Here is a 14,321-nt window from a genome sequence, read left to right as displayed (position 1 = left end):
CTGGTGCAGGTGAGCTCTCATCCCTCAGTCCCTTCTCCATCTCTTTGTCCTCTGGTGCTGGTACCTCCTAAGACAAGCCAGCCCTGGTTCTTGCCCCTAGAGGAGCTGGTTTGTTTCCGGTAGCAGCTGGATGCCCACAGAGGTCCTGTGGCCTGTGCCCTTGTGGACTTGGTGGCCCTCAGTGGGCAGCTGAGGCAGCCACAGCTGCTGGTCCAGGAACTGAGTCATTGTGAAGCCCTTTGAGGCTGTCCCAAAGTCTTCCTGCTGCTCTCTGGGGGTGAGTGACTAGGCAGGGACCCTGGCTGTGGGAGGACAAAGTGGGTGAGAGCTGGGCGCCCTCCTGCCAATGCACATGTCCTGTACTGCTTCTCTATCAGCTGCCTCACAGTCTGGACTCTTCCTCACTGGCCTGTGGGAAATTTGTGGCCGCTGTCCTCACTGGTCCCTGCTGCAGCTGCTGACAGAGGTGGGGGCTGCAGAGGGAGAGTGAGGGTCTAGGCTCATGGGCCCCCCGGCCCTGCCGAATTCTCCTGAGTCAGTTCCAGTTAAGTTCATCCACAACCCCCACACCATCATCTCACACACTGTGTGAGCCCAAGCTGTTCCCTCAGGAGCAGGCCTTCCTTCCCTCTTGTCCTGCCATGCCTCACATGGGCCCCTCTAGGCTGGCAGCAGTACCATCCTTGTGCCTCTTATAATGCCTAGGAAGGGGAGAGTGCTGCTGTTAAGACTGTGGGGTGTGGGACTGTGGGCTGGGGCTGACTCTGGTCTGGCCTCAAGGTCTGAAGAAGGTCTATGGGGCAGCTGGGTGGTGCTGAGTGGCCCTGGAGACCAAGAATGAGCCCCAGCTCTGTTCCCCAGCACCCCCAGTCAGGCATCTGTCCAGGTGGTGCTCATGTTAGAGCTTTCATCCATACCTGCTCTAGCAGTCCCTGCCTCTGCATGCTGACACTTGGGGTGGGGGCCAGGGAAAATGATATGACAACTGTCCCCTTGAGGCCATCCATGCCTGGGGAAGCAATAACTCGATTCTGAATTGGAGTGTAGATCTTGCTTGGGTCCATCTTACCTATCCCCATTCCTTCTGCCTCTGGCAGGTGACCCCCGAATAGCCAGTAGATGTGAGCTTTCCTGGGTTGCAGCCCTCTGAGGTGGTCTCACCCCTACAGCTCTTCTGCAGAGTTGCTGAAGATTCTGCAAGGGAACTTCCCAGTGCTTTGGAGCTCCTTGAGGGGGGCACTGTGCCTGGGAGGTGTGGAGCCCGGGAGACCTGAGGTGAGGGGCACAGGGTGGGGGTCCAAGAATGTGGCCACAGTGGCAGGTGGGACAACCAGGTCAGGGGGTGAGGAGCTGCGCGTCTCCTAGACCACTCTTAATTCCTGTAGCCAGACTCCAGACCCAGAGCTCAGTATGATCTGTCTGGAGCCAGGGCTGCTCTCTTCCTGGCTGTGACCCGGGATCGGCCTGGGGCACAGCATGATGTGGCAGCACTGGAGGACCTGTGCCAGGCCCTGGGCTTCAAGACTACTCTAAGAATGGACTCCACAGCTCAGGTGAGGAGAAGCCTGGAGTGAACGCTGGGAACTTTCTAGGCATCTCTCACATCACAGGCAGGATATGCACCCACGAGTCTTACTTCCATCCTCCCTGGTGTATGCCTGGGGCGGTCACTTTATTGTCTGGGGACAGGCCAGAGTCTGGAGAAACCCACTTAGCCTAGCAGAGAATAGCTAAGGGTGAGGGTTAGGTGGTTGTGGCCTAGAGGACATCCTGTTCCTACTCTAGGCCTTCCAAGAGGAGCTGGCTCACTTCCGGGAGAGGCTGGACATGGATGGGGGCCTTGTGAGCTGTGCCCTTGTGGCCTTGATGGCCCATGGTGGGCCACAGGGGCAGCTCCTAGGGGCTGATGGGCAAGAGATACAACCAGAGGTGCTGATGCAGCAGCTGAGTTGCTGTCAGGCACTGCGGGGCCACCCCAAGATCTTCCTGCTTCAGGCCTGCCGAGGGGGTGAGCTGTCCTGCCTCCTTGCCACCTCTTGCCTTGGCTTTCCTCTACAAGTCCTTGGCCTCTCATCCTTGCTGGCTGCCAACTCCAGGAAGCCCGGGTGCTGGCTCTTCCCTACCCCCCTCTCCCAACCCCTCCCACAGTCAAGTCCACAAACTCCAGCCCTGGTCATTCAGGCCTAGCTGGCCTGCCCCCAGAGCTTTGGCAGCTGAGTTCATGCCATGAGGTATCCTCAGGTAGCCACAGGATGAAAGTATCTGCTTACCCTCTCCCCAGGGAACAGAGACCCTGGAGTGGGACGAGCTCTTCCCTGGTACTGGCGCTGGCTGCAGGCACCTCCAGTCGTCCCTACTCATGCAGATGTGCTCCAGGTCCATGCTGATGTCCAGGGTGGGTCTTCACTTCCTTCTATGGTGTGAGCTTGGCAGTGCTGGTGGTGGGAACTGTTCAAGAACATTTCCAGCTGGGCACTGGTGGCTCATGCCTGTAACCCTAGCTACTCAGGAAGCTGAGATCTGAGGCTTATGGAGCCAGCCTGGGTGGGAAAATCCCATTAGACTTTTTCTCCAATTAGCCACCAAAAGCTGGAAGTGGAGCTGTAGCCCAAGTAGCCACTCTACAGAGCTCTGACCAAGCTGACATTCTGACTGTCTATGCAGCTGCTGAAGGTAAGAAGCCGGTGGCTGTGGGCCATGGGGATATGGCCTAGTGGCAAGAGTGCTTGCCTTGTACACATGAGGCCCTGGGTTCAATTCCCCAGCACCACATATACAGAAAATGGCCAGAAGTGGCACTGTGGCTCAAGTGGCAGAGTGCTAGCCTTGAGCAAAAAAAAAAAAAAAAGAAGCCAGGGACAGTGCTCAGGCCCTGAGTCCAAGCCACAGGACTGGCCAAAAACAAACGAACAAACAGAAGCCGGTGGCTATTCTAGGCCCAGCTTCCTGCCCTAAGATCTAGAATAGTGTTAAGAGTAACCAGGGCTGGGGTGGGAGCACAGAGGTTTCAACTTGGTTGTAGTAAGCAACCAAGCAACACTAATAGTAAAGATGGTGAACAGTGCTAACTGTGCCAAGTACCTTATTATTATTGTTATTTTTAATATTCATGTATTTCTGGCATACTACTACTTGAGCCACACCTCCATTTCTGGCTTTTTGCTGGTTCATTGGAGTTAAGAGTCTTGTAGATTGTCTGCCTGGGCTGAGTTTGGCCCTCAATCCTCAGCCCTTAGCCTCCTGAGGAGCTAGAATTACAGGTGTGTGAGTCACCAGTGCCTGGCCTTGCCAAGCACTTGCCATGCATCATTTCCTCCAACCTAGAAGTTCTTCAAGGGCAGGACAGATCTGTTTGCCTCTGTGCCCTGCCCAGTACTGAGTACAACAGGCCTATAGTAAATGTTCAATAGTGGATGTTCACTCTACAAATATCAGCAACACCTTGTTTCAGAGGCAAGAAGATCCTGCCTCTGCTATGTTCTCTAGCCTGTTCCCTATATCTTTTCTACCTGTGGACCCAGAGCCATGAAATGGCTCTGGGTGTTGGGAGCCAGGGGTAGGGGCCTGAGTCTGACTTTCTGGTTTCCTGATGTAGGCTTTGTAGCCTATCGAGATGAGAAAGGATCAGACTTTGTCCAGACTCTGGTGGAAGTTCTCCGAGCCAACCCTGGGGGAGACATACTGGAGCTGCTTACCAAGGTGTGTGTGTTTATGGTGGTGTGTGATCCAGCACAGGTGTGGGGATGGGCAGCCACTTCTCTAGGCCTCCTGATCACCTCCCATTAGCCCCACTGGTGAGGAGAGATCCTGGCCTTCACAATGGGAAATCACCAAACACAGGATATTTGATATTCCACTGCTGGTCAAATAAGATCAACACTAGCCATCATTCACAGACACCATGGTTGGGAGAGCCCCAAATTGCCCTGCAGGGAGGGGTGTGATGGGGAACAGAAGAGGCCAGCAGGGGCTTGGGTGTGTGTGTGGGGTGAAGCAGGGCTTTGTAGAGGCAAGAGGGAGAGGTGCCCCTGGGCTCCTGCAGGAGGATAGGATTGGCTTCTGAGAATAGTTCTGCAGGGAGGTGAAGCTGCTTGTGTTGAGGGGTGAGGTGGGGGCCGCTGGCCTGGCTGGGGGGGGGAGGAGGTGAGGGAGGACCTAGAGGTGGGGAGCCCTTCCTTCCAGGTGGAGAGCTTATCCAAAAATGGTGAAATCAGACAGCCAGCAAGGGCTTCAACTGGGTGCCAGTCGGCGCCCCAAACAGCCCAGCATCGCGGATGCAGGCTGAATGCGATCCCTCAGGTCAACAGGCGCGTGTGTGAGCTGGAGGTGCTGGGACCCGACTGCCAGGAGCTCCGCAAGGCCTGTCTGGAGGTGCGCGGCGCACTGCGGCGCAGGCTCTGCCTGCGGCCCTAGGGGACCCGCGGCTTCCCTGCATCCTCGCCTGAGATTCCTCTAGTCCACAACGGCAGCTTGGGCGGGAGTGGACGCGCAGATGGCGAGCAATAAAAGTCTGTTGGTCACGGCGCTCGGGCAATGCCTGTTCCGCGACGTGCGAGATAAGGCTTGGACAGGACCTGGGAATCGGAGTCGACCGGGGTCTGTGCCCTGCGTCTGGGGCTAAAGCGCCCACGATGGGCTGGGCAGGGGCGCGGCTCAGGGATCACAACCCTCTCCGCGGAGCTCCCGTGCCTCAGGCCCGCCGGGGCCCAGGAAATGCAGGACACAGCCAGTGTTTTCCGGCGGGGCGGTGCTTAAGCAGATCTGTTGGTGAAGTGGTGGCGCGCAGGCGAGCGGCGGGCAGCTCCGGACCCCGAGCACACCACAAGACTAGAGAAGGGAGAGGCCCCTCCGAGGCTTTTCCGGGCTGGAAGGACTAGCCGAGGCGGGAACTCGCGGTTCCAGGCGTGGCACAGCGGGTCCTCGGCGAGCGATGGGTCTTCATTCAGCCAGAGATGCTGCGCGCAGGCGGAGTTGCTTATCGTTCTAAGCATGCGCGTCCCGACGCACCGCGCAGGCGCCTAAACGAGCTTTATGGAGAAAAAGCTCCAAAACGAACCGGTGCAGGGCCGCGTGGCCTAATGGATAAGGCGTCTGATTCCGGATCAGAAGATTGGGGGTTCGAGTCCCTTCGTGGTCGCAGCTGTCTACTTTTTCCTAATTCTGCTTAAGGTTTTCCTGCATTTGCGTTCGCTCCCTGGGTGCAGGTGAGACAGATATCCAGACTAAATGAGTGTCCGCACCTGCAGTCCATCGGCCCAACACATGGGACGCAGCTGGGGCCAAGCTGAATCCAGAGACCTTGAACTACCCGGATTAGAGTCCAGGCAAGGAGAACTGACAGATGTGGTTTAGGTTGCTTGGTGGGGTGCAGAGTACTTCTAAGAGCAATCAAGAATGAGTGTGCGTTTAAAAATCTATTGTGAGCCATGAGCTGGTATAGCCCTGCATCTATAATTCTAGCTACTCAGGAGGCTGAGATCTGAGGATGACAGTTCAAACCCAGCCCAGGCAAGAAAACCTGTGAGACTATCTTTAATCAACTACCAGACCGGAAGTGGCACTATGGCTCAAAAGTGGTGGAGTGCTAGCCTTGAGCTTTTTGAGTTCAGGGACACTATCCAGGTCCAGAGTCCAAGCCTAATGACCTGCAAAAAAAAAAAGGGGGGGGAGGGGGATTGCTTGTGATATTATTTGCACATACAGGGAATCAAGTTAATGCTCAAAATAGGCATATGTATTAACTTTTATCTATCTGTTGCAAAAAAATACAAAACGGAATCTAATAGATCACTTAGAGTTCATACAATGAGGGTACCTGTAACACTGCCCAGAGAGGTCAGTCAGTCAGGTGCTGAGCAAGGGCCGCCCCCAGGTACTGAGGATGTGCACCGAGCCTTTCTCCTTCAACATTTCCATGTTTCAGTAGTTTGATAAGGGCTGGTCAATATAAACAAAAACTTCATAAATGTAACAAACATAGAGGGGAAACAGAGTGGATGGGGCTCAAACCCAGAACCCTGCAGCTCTGCACTGAGCTGACTTGCATGTAGTAGGTAATTCTGGGAAATGTCTGCTGCAGAGCGCATTAAGTCCTGTTCCCACACGCAAACACAGTTTCCCTACTAGCTATCCCAGTATTAAAGGGCTCATCAGCATTTGAACCTGGAATCTCTTGTGCCCCAAGGATGATGTATGCCTCCTAGACTAATAAGCCCAGATAATTACAATGTTCCAAGTTTTTGAGCTCTATCTCCACATACTCCATCTCTTTTGGTTCTCGAGGAAACTGAGTTTGGTAAGGGATTCCAGAAAGGTCAGGGAATTGTAAAACATAAAGAAAAGGAAAAAAAAAAAAAACCTGCAAGGAATCCTGTAGGCACCCACACAGAGGTAAATAAGAGACTGGTTCGAGACAATCACAGACTTTCCTTTGTCAGCCCCGGTGGCCTAATGGATAAGGCATTGGCCTCCTAAGCCAGGGATTGTGGGTTCGAGTCCCACCCGGGGTAGGAGGAGCTGCATTTTAAGCTTCTTTGGAAACAAGTCAGGAAAGGTCTAACCTAAAATAATTTAAAAAGAAACCCCAGTGTAAACTCATTTACACTGTTGATCCTGCTATATCAAAATATGTTCCAGTGACACATGAACATGGCACAAGGACATAATCAGTTTCAGAGAGCTGTGAGTGAAACATCACTTTTATATGATATACACTAAAAATGAATAGGCTTTGTTTTTGCAGGTTTTGGGGGGGGGGGAGGTAAGTATGCTCCAAATACCTGATATATAAATATGAAAATAGAACTTTAAAACCAGATGAAAGGATTTTAAAATAGGAGGAGGAGGAGGAAGAGGAGGGGAGGAGGAGGAGATGGGAGAGTGATAGGGGGTGAGGATAATGGAATGCATTGTATTTAAGTACAGAACTGTCACAATGAAACTCCTCCAATAAAACCAAAGCAGGCTAATTTTTCTTAAATCCTTAACAATAAAACCCATCCATTCCACTTGATGAAAATTGTATTGCGGGTCTGTGTATTTTTATATGTGCTCGTCTTTTACAGACATCCAATTACCTAGGGATTAAATTCCAGGTTTGCTTTAAAAATCATAGGCTGGGGACTGTGGATGTAGCTCACAGGTATAGCCCTTCGTCCAGGAGCTGGAGGCCCTGCGTTTTATCTCCAGAATCACACAATGCCATTTCCTAGAACAGATAGATCCGAGCAATGCCAGGCCCTCGGCTTCCGGGGTGTCCCGGAGCCCGTGGGCCCCGAGTCTGCGCGGCTTCGGGGGCCTCTGTGACCCCCATCCAGCTCCTGGGAGCCGGACGGTCTGGGCCAAGGAGATGATGACCAGTGAGATCCCAGCTGAGGTTGTGAGTGATCCAGCCGGATCTGGGGATCGAGCCCTGGGAACCAGCCGGGATCCCAGGAGAGAAGCTGGATCGCTGGCTGCTTGCCGTGCCGGAGGGAAGGGAAGCTCGGAGCGCACGCAGCGCTCGGGAGCCCAGGGACCGGACCCCACCCGGCTTCCGCGTCCCGCTCTTCCAGCTTCTCGGGTATTCCTGGCCGAGCCCTGGCCAAAGTGGGTCCTGGCTGAGGCCGGGAGCCGCGGGGTCCCGGTGGGGTCCCGGTGGGTTCCCCGCGCACTCCCGTGAGTTTCCTCACGGTCCAGGGCTTGGGGTTCTGGGCTGGGGTCCATCGTCAGACCCCCGGGCTTGCGCGGGCCCCCTCCAAGCCTCCGGGCACGCTCGGGGCTGCGGCGGGGTGCGGCGGCTCCCTCGGGAAGGGGAGCGAGCACCTCCTTCCCGGGAACTCCTCGCTGAGCGACGTGGACGGCTCCGGGGCCGGGCGCGGCGCGACGCGTCGCGTTGCGGGGCGGAGCGGGGCGGGGCCTCGGCTTTGGGCCTCCTAGGACCGGCGTCGGGCCGCCTCACCGCGGCGGCTCGTTGGTCTAGGGGTATGATTCTCGCTTTGGGTGCGAGAGGTCCCGGGTTCAAATCCCGGACGAGCCCATGTCAACTTTTTGAAGAGTGCCTCGCGGCGGATGCCGAGCTCTGAGCCCAGGCCTGAGGTTTGGACCTCAGAGTGTGGGTGGCCGAGGGAGGGAATGCGACCTGGGACTGAGGGCAGGTCCAGCCCCACGCGTACGTCGGTGGTGTGTGCCAGGCAATTGCGGGGTTCGGAGATGGCACTTGTTCCGCACCTGTAGTTTTCCTAAGTTCAAGTTCCAACAGGGCCTACGTTTTCCAATGTCCTTTCTGTCTAGGGAGACTCGCCAACCGGCCCTCTACATGCCCGGGGAGGAAACCACCGCGTCTCCCCAGCCGTCCCTCGGTCCTGGGGTCACCGAGGGCAGGCAGCTGGGCTGTGTGCGCGCGCGGGAAGGCGAGTCACGGTGCCAGCGCAGGAGCCACCGCTGCGAGGACGACTAGTCCGGTCTAGTGAGGCCTGCAGAGGGGGAGATGCCTGCTGTTGAAATGGATAGTTTGTTTGGGAAGAGTTTCCAAAGCAGGGGACAAGGCACCATCCGTGGCGGTAACTGGAAGTTTGGTATAGGCTGTTTTCATGGAAGGAATAAGCCAGGAGGACAAGAAAATGTCGTGGGGCTCTGGTGCATGCAGTCTGCCCCAACTGTCTGTTATAGCCTGGCGATGAGGACAGGCAGACACTGGTCCAGAGAGTGGGAGCCTATGTAAAGGAGGTGGCTGGGGTTCAAGCTTTGAGTGGTGTCTTTACATTGGATGTGCAGAAATCAGCTAATGGGAGGGACAGTGCCTCCAGGGATTGGATGAAAGTATCAATGTATCGCAATGCAAAATACAAGCGGCAGTTAATAGAGGCCAGAACTGAGTCCTAGCCACTAAGCTCATCCAGGTGTCTTTGTTGGTCGGGTGAGTTGCCTCTCCTGCCTCAGGCCTGGTTTGGATCAAGGAGTAACCAAGCTCTTAGTCAGGTGGTTCTTTAAGAGGGAAGTCCCTGTTGCCTCTGCTACTTGCAGAGCTTCAAGTCTCTGAATCTGTGATTGCCCCTCCTTCAGTCCTGACTTCACCCTCCCCTCCAGCCACATCTGGGTTCTGGTCTCTATATATGGCAGCCCTCAGTCACCATTCACCCAGAGAAAGCAGTGAGCAGACAGTCCCGAGCAGAGATCTATACTGTGCAGGAGGATCCTGGGGAACATGTCTTATTCTGATTTTGGCTCCAAAGCTCAGAGGCACCACAGGTTGCTTTTCTAGTCCTTTTACCGTGAGGGTGGAGTTCCCAGCAGGCCTGTGGGGTTGGATGGGAGACAGGCCCAGTATATGCTGGACTCTGATTGGCACTGGGCCCCGGTAGCTAGGTCTGGCCTGGACACTGAGACCAGGTGTCCAAGTGGGGAGAGTGGATAAAGAGGCAACTTGTCCCAGCTCTGGCGGTGTCTACTTTTTTCAGGAGCCTCCCAGAGCAAGGAGCACTCATCCTCCTGCCCCACATACTTCATACACACATGCACACACACACACAGCCTAGCCACCCACCTGGAAGCGGGTCTCTAGGCTCAGGAAGAGTGAGACTCCATACTCTTTCCTTCTGTTGGGATTTCAGGTTGAGTAGCCTTGGAGTTGGTCTGAGGCAGCCACGCTGGGTGGAGCCTGGAGCTGCTGTCTGGTAGATTTTTTCCTTTCCAATATGAGACATGGGAGATAGATGAATTCCAGGAGCACATTTGGGACCAACAACACTTCTGGGGAGTCCAAACCCAGCCACAGCCTTTTAGCCACGTGTTGGAAAGAGGACTTGCTCCATCAACAAAATAGTCTGTTTCTCTGGAGTGGGGAAAGAGCAGGATTTGAATCACAAACTTTCCCATCTGGAGTCTCATAGTATGGATGCGCTGAAGCATTCTCCTCACTACCATGGGGCCAGAGTCAAAGCTTCTTCCTACAAATAACAGAAAAAAAGAGACGATTCCAGGAAAAGAAATCAGAACAATTGCTGTTTGGGGAATAGGAGCAAAGCCTAGTTAAATTCATAGAGCAAGATAAAGGCCATCATAGCCATCTGGCTCGTTGGTCTAGGGGTATGATTCTCGCTTAGGGTGCGAGAGGTCCCGGGTTCAAATCCCGGACGAGCCCTGCTTTTTAAAGGTAAGACAGCAGCAAGGGTGTGTCCCGGGAACCTCTTTCAAGCCAAGCTGAGCGCTCAGGCTTTATGGAATGTTTTCTGGCAGTGTGCTAGGCTGAAGCCAGTAATTGGGGGTATGATGATTATATGGCCAAGCTGGCACCAGCCCTCACTGTCAAAGTATAACCCTAGGAAAGTTTATTATTTATGACTGTGGATAAGTAACAACAGGGTGGTGTCTTTCATTCATTCATTTTTTTTTTTTTTTCCTGGCAGCTGGCTGTGAAACTCCCACCCTCCAGTACCCACTACTTATGGAACATTTTTCTTTTTCTTCTACTTAAAAAAAATATTAGTTTACATTAGTGATTGGGGGAGCTTTCATTGTGACATTCCCACATGTGTTCACAGTATCGCTCCCTAAAGGGCCTTGCTCAAAAAGGAACATGGAAGAAAGATCAGAAAAGTGAGGCTGGAAATTCCACCCAACATAGGACTCGGACCCATGATCCTGAGATTAAGAGTCTCATGCTCTACTGACTGAGCTAGCTGGTTGACCACAAGATATTTGTAAGTCTTGCTCAATTGTTAGGGATGCAAAACAACCCCAGCAGACACATTCTGGGAGGACTCAGACAAGGGGGTGTCTTCTCGGAGCGTCCCCTCAAGCACACAGGGCCTGTTTCAGAGCTGAAGCTAAGGGCTCCAGGGTAAATATACCTGAGGAGAAGGGAGACTGCACAACTTGGAAGTCACAGTTCCAGAGCTGTGAGGGTGTAGGGAGGGAGTGGGGATGGGATGAGGGGCGGGTGTGAGAATCATCCTTGCACTGACCTACTCTCACCTTCATCACCAGGACAGCATTAGGTTCTGAGGTAGCTTAATAAGAAGGAGCTCAGCCATTTACACGTGCCCGGCTAGCTCAGTCGGTAGAGCATGAGACTCTTAATCTCAGGGTCGTGGGTTCGAGCCCCACGTTGGGCGAGTGTAATTTTAATTGGAGCTTATACTGAAGAGAATCCAATCCCTCACTTACCTGTTAAATTAATGGCTTCAGATAATATATCAGATGCTGGAAACAATATTAGGTAAGAAGTATTCACCAAGAACATTTCCAAATTCTTGAAAGCCCCACTATTAACAAACCACGACAATACAAAATTTGACGGTTTATTCAGTGTGTATTATCTATACTGTGCAGTGAATAGTGGTATAACATGAGTCACTGGTGCTACTGAGACCTGAGGAGAGCCCAGTCTGTGGGAGAGCCATTCCCTTAAAAGGGGTCTGACCTTGGGTGTCTGTCTCTGGCCTCTACCTTAGAACTGGAGTACCCCTTGCTTAGGGTGACAGCCACCCAGATCACCTTGCTTTCACCTTCTCCTTCTCTGTTCCAATCACCAAAAGTGATTGAGCTTTTTGTTTGGTTTATGGTATTGGGGATCGAACCCAGAACGTTGTGCCTGTTAGGCAAGTACTTTGCCGCTGAGCTACATTCCAACCCAAAGAGATTGTTTCAAATAAAAACTCAGGGCTCGTCCGGGATTTGAACCCGGGACCTCTCGCACCCAAAGCGAGAATCATACCCCTAGACCAACGAGCCAGCACACAGAAACTTCTGTCCTTTATTCTGTCCACGTAGTCTGTGCCTGGCTCAGCTGGGACAGTGTCCCGGAGGTCTGCCTGGAGAGTAGGGGCTAGGGCAGGGGGGAAAGGCTGGGGTCCCGGGGTGGAACAGAGGGGCGCTGCTCGGCACCGCAGGGTGAGGCCGAAGGACCTCTCTGCCTGCTTGCGGCAGCAGTGATCCCGGGGCGCTGGTCGGCCGGGAAAGAGCGCGCGTGGGGCTCTTGGGGCGGGGGGATGGGGGACCCATATCGGGGCTTTCCCGTCCTCCTGACGAGCCAGAAGGGAGACGGCCCCTGTCTCACCCATGGCTAGCGACCTGGACCGGGCGCCCCGACCTCCCTGGCTCACAGCCGCTCCCGAGGGTCGGGATCCGGGAAGGAAGTGGAAATGCTGCCCTCGGATCCCAGAGTTGGGGGGACGGGAGAGAAAGGCGCAGTGCCTGGTGGGTCGAGCCTGGGGCGCTCGGGCGTCGGCGAGTCTGTCTGTCCGTCCCTCCGGCCCCATGCTCCTTCCTCTGGAAAGCGCTTTCAGCTGAGGCTTGGTTGGTTTTGCCCGAGACCAGGGAGGGATTGGAGGACACAGGTCAGACTCAGGAGGACACCTGCGCAGCTGCCCGGCTAGCTCAGTCGGTAGAGCATGAGACTCTTAATCTCAGGGTCGTGGGTTCGAGCCCCACGTTGGGCGAGGCATTTTGTATGGATTTGGGGATAATTTATGGGTTTGTCCATTGTGTTCTGTGCTATAACTAATGCCTAATTCTCGGGTTTATCTGGGCTTGGAACTGCAATCTCGTATCTAAAACGCAGATCGCACCCCTAAAACAAGGGGATATCCAACCCTTCGGGGGGTACTTTCCCCCTCACATTTCCCCAGAGGACTGAGCCCGTTTGTAGCCGCTTGTGTCTAAGAAGAGATCTCCCATCCTTTCCTTACAAGGTAATTTTTGCAGAAGGAGTTAGGAGTGGAAATCCGGGAAGGGGTGCGGACGGGGGAGGAGGGGAGACAGGTGGCAGCGAGCACAGGGCGCTTGGACGAACCTGATCTGGGGAACCCTGCGGCCGGGGCGGATACAGGAGCGGTGGCTGTGCGTTGTGGCCGGGAAATAGAGAAGAGGAGGGGACAGGCCTGGACTAAGGCTCACCCCACCCCCCCACCCCCCCAAACGTCTCACAGACCTGATTGAGCCTGGAAGTCCTAATCTCAGGGACATGGGTTGGGATTTTGTGGATTTCAGTTCCACCATGGGTCTAAGAAGTGCGCCACGGAGCACAGTGAGACCTGCGGGGACAAGCCCGCGCGTTCCTGCGCGTGGGACGTCCGCGCGCAGGCCACGCTCTGCCTTCCCGATGGATGCCCACCCTGGAGCACCAGGGTACAGCACTTCAGCTGTCCTGGCCCGGAGAGAGGGCAAGGGCCAACGCCCAGCACCAAAGTCCCCCCTTTTTCCTTGTTAGCGAGTCACCGCAGGGAAGAGAACCCCACAGCAAGGCTGTGTTCCGGCGGGGCGAGGGGGACGGGCATGGCTGGCCTGTCCTGGCGCGGGATCCACGTTCCTCTGGCGCCCACCCCCTCCTAGGCATCCCATGCGGTATGTGGGGTGAGGCACCCCAGCTAGCCACAGGTGCCACCTCGCGCGCGAGGCGGATGCGTGGCCAGGGCAGGGAGTCCGGTGGTCGCGGGTTCCAGGAACCTCCGTGCAGCTGCAGCCGGCCCCGGGGGCTCCGGGTGCCCGGCGGGGAATCTGGGGGGACTGTGTGTCCAGGCGGCCGGAATCTGGGAGCTCGGGGTGGGAGGGGTCGTGACACGCCTCGAGCGCGAACCGCCCCCGGGGCGCGCCGACGATCTGCCCTAAGTTGAGTGAGTGTCGTGGGTGGGCCAGGGCCGAGGGGGGGCACTGGATTTGGGGGCGGCGGGATTGCTCCCCGCTTTGTGGATCGTGGACAGACGAAGGGCTCTGGACTCTCGTCTTCGAGCACGGGCGGGTCTCAATCCCGAGTCTCTTCCTTGCTCCACTACGCGAGCCCCGCCCCAGCGTCCCACGGCGCTCAGAAAGACAGCCGGACACTGTAATTCGTGTGGCTCGTTGGTCTAGGGGTATGATTCTCGCTTAGGGTGCGAGAGGTCCCGGGTTCAAATCCCGGACGAGCCCATTTTTACTCTTTAAAATTTTATTTTCCTCCATCCCATATTTGGGTCAAAGAGCTTAAAGCTTGGGCCTCGTGACCTCCGTGCGGAACATCAAGGTCTGATTCCTAGGAAGTAATGTGTTGGAGGTTTCTTTGGGGTGAGGGGCTAGAGGGGGGGGTTTAAATAACACATTTATCTTCTGCCGGGTTGTCCAAGGTGAAGGTTCTTCCAGATGGTTCGCTGGTGAGCGCGCCTCACTAGCTTTCCATAGGCGTCTCCTCCCCTGGGCGCACTTGGCCTTCCTTTGGGAAAGCGTGAGCTTTTCCCCTTCTTATAGGATCACCCTAGGCAGGCAATTTGGGGAAGAAAAAAAAAAAATTCAGGGCGCCCGAGTTCCTCCAGAGCAAACTCTTCAAACTGCAGCCTGCCCCCGCTTCTTTCCCCGGGCCAGTCTCAGGG

The 14,321-nt window shown here is 55.0% G+C and overlaps 8 non-coding genes across 8 annotated transcripts; 7 read left to right on the top strand and 1 right to left on the bottom strand.

Annotated features, from left to right (window-relative positions):
- Positions 1-5,064: 5,064 nt before the first annotated feature.
- On the top strand, positions 5,065-5,137 carry Trnar-ccg. Its single transcript has one exon. It is a non-coding gene; the product is annotated as a tRNA-Arg (tRNA).
- Positions 5,138-6,436: 1,299 nt separating this feature from the next.
- Trnar-ccu lies at positions 6,437-6,509 on the top strand. The gene has a single exon. It is a non-coding gene; the product is annotated as a tRNA-Arg (tRNA).
- A 1,436-nt stretch (positions 6,510-7,945) lies between these two features.
- Trnap-ugg lies at positions 7,946-8,017 on the top strand. Its single transcript has one exon. It is a non-coding gene; the product is annotated as a tRNA-Pro (tRNA).
- A 2,031-nt stretch (positions 8,018-10,048) lies between these two features.
- Positions 10,049-10,120, top strand: Trnap-agg. The gene has a single exon. It is a non-coding gene; the product is annotated as a tRNA-Pro (tRNA).
- Positions 10,121-11,020: 900 nt separating this feature from the next.
- Positions 11,021-11,093, top strand: Trnak-cuu. The gene has a single exon. It is a non-coding gene; the product is annotated as a tRNA-Lys (tRNA).
- A 547-nt stretch (positions 11,094-11,640) lies between these two features.
- Positions 11,641-11,712, bottom strand: Trnap-ugg. Its single transcript has one exon. It is a non-coding gene; the product is annotated as a tRNA-Pro (tRNA).
- Positions 11,713-12,346: 634 nt separating this feature from the next.
- Trnak-cuu lies at positions 12,347-12,419 on the top strand. Its single transcript has one exon. It is a non-coding gene; the product is annotated as a tRNA-Lys (tRNA).
- Positions 12,420-13,812: 1,393 nt separating this feature from the next.
- Positions 13,813-13,884, top strand: Trnap-agg. The gene has a single exon. It is a non-coding gene; the product is annotated as a tRNA-Pro (tRNA).
- Positions 13,885-14,321: the final 437 nt, after the last annotated feature.

Source organism: Perognathus longimembris, chromosome 23 (genome assembly GCF_023159225.1).
Source record: "Perognathus longimembris pacificus isolate PPM17 chromosome 23, ASM2315922v1, whole genome shotgun sequence".
Taxonomy (NCBI): domain Eukaryota; kingdom Metazoa; phylum Chordata; class Mammalia; order Rodentia; family Heteromyidae; genus Perognathus; species Perognathus longimembris.
This window is presented reverse-complemented; position numbering and strand designations above follow the sequence as displayed.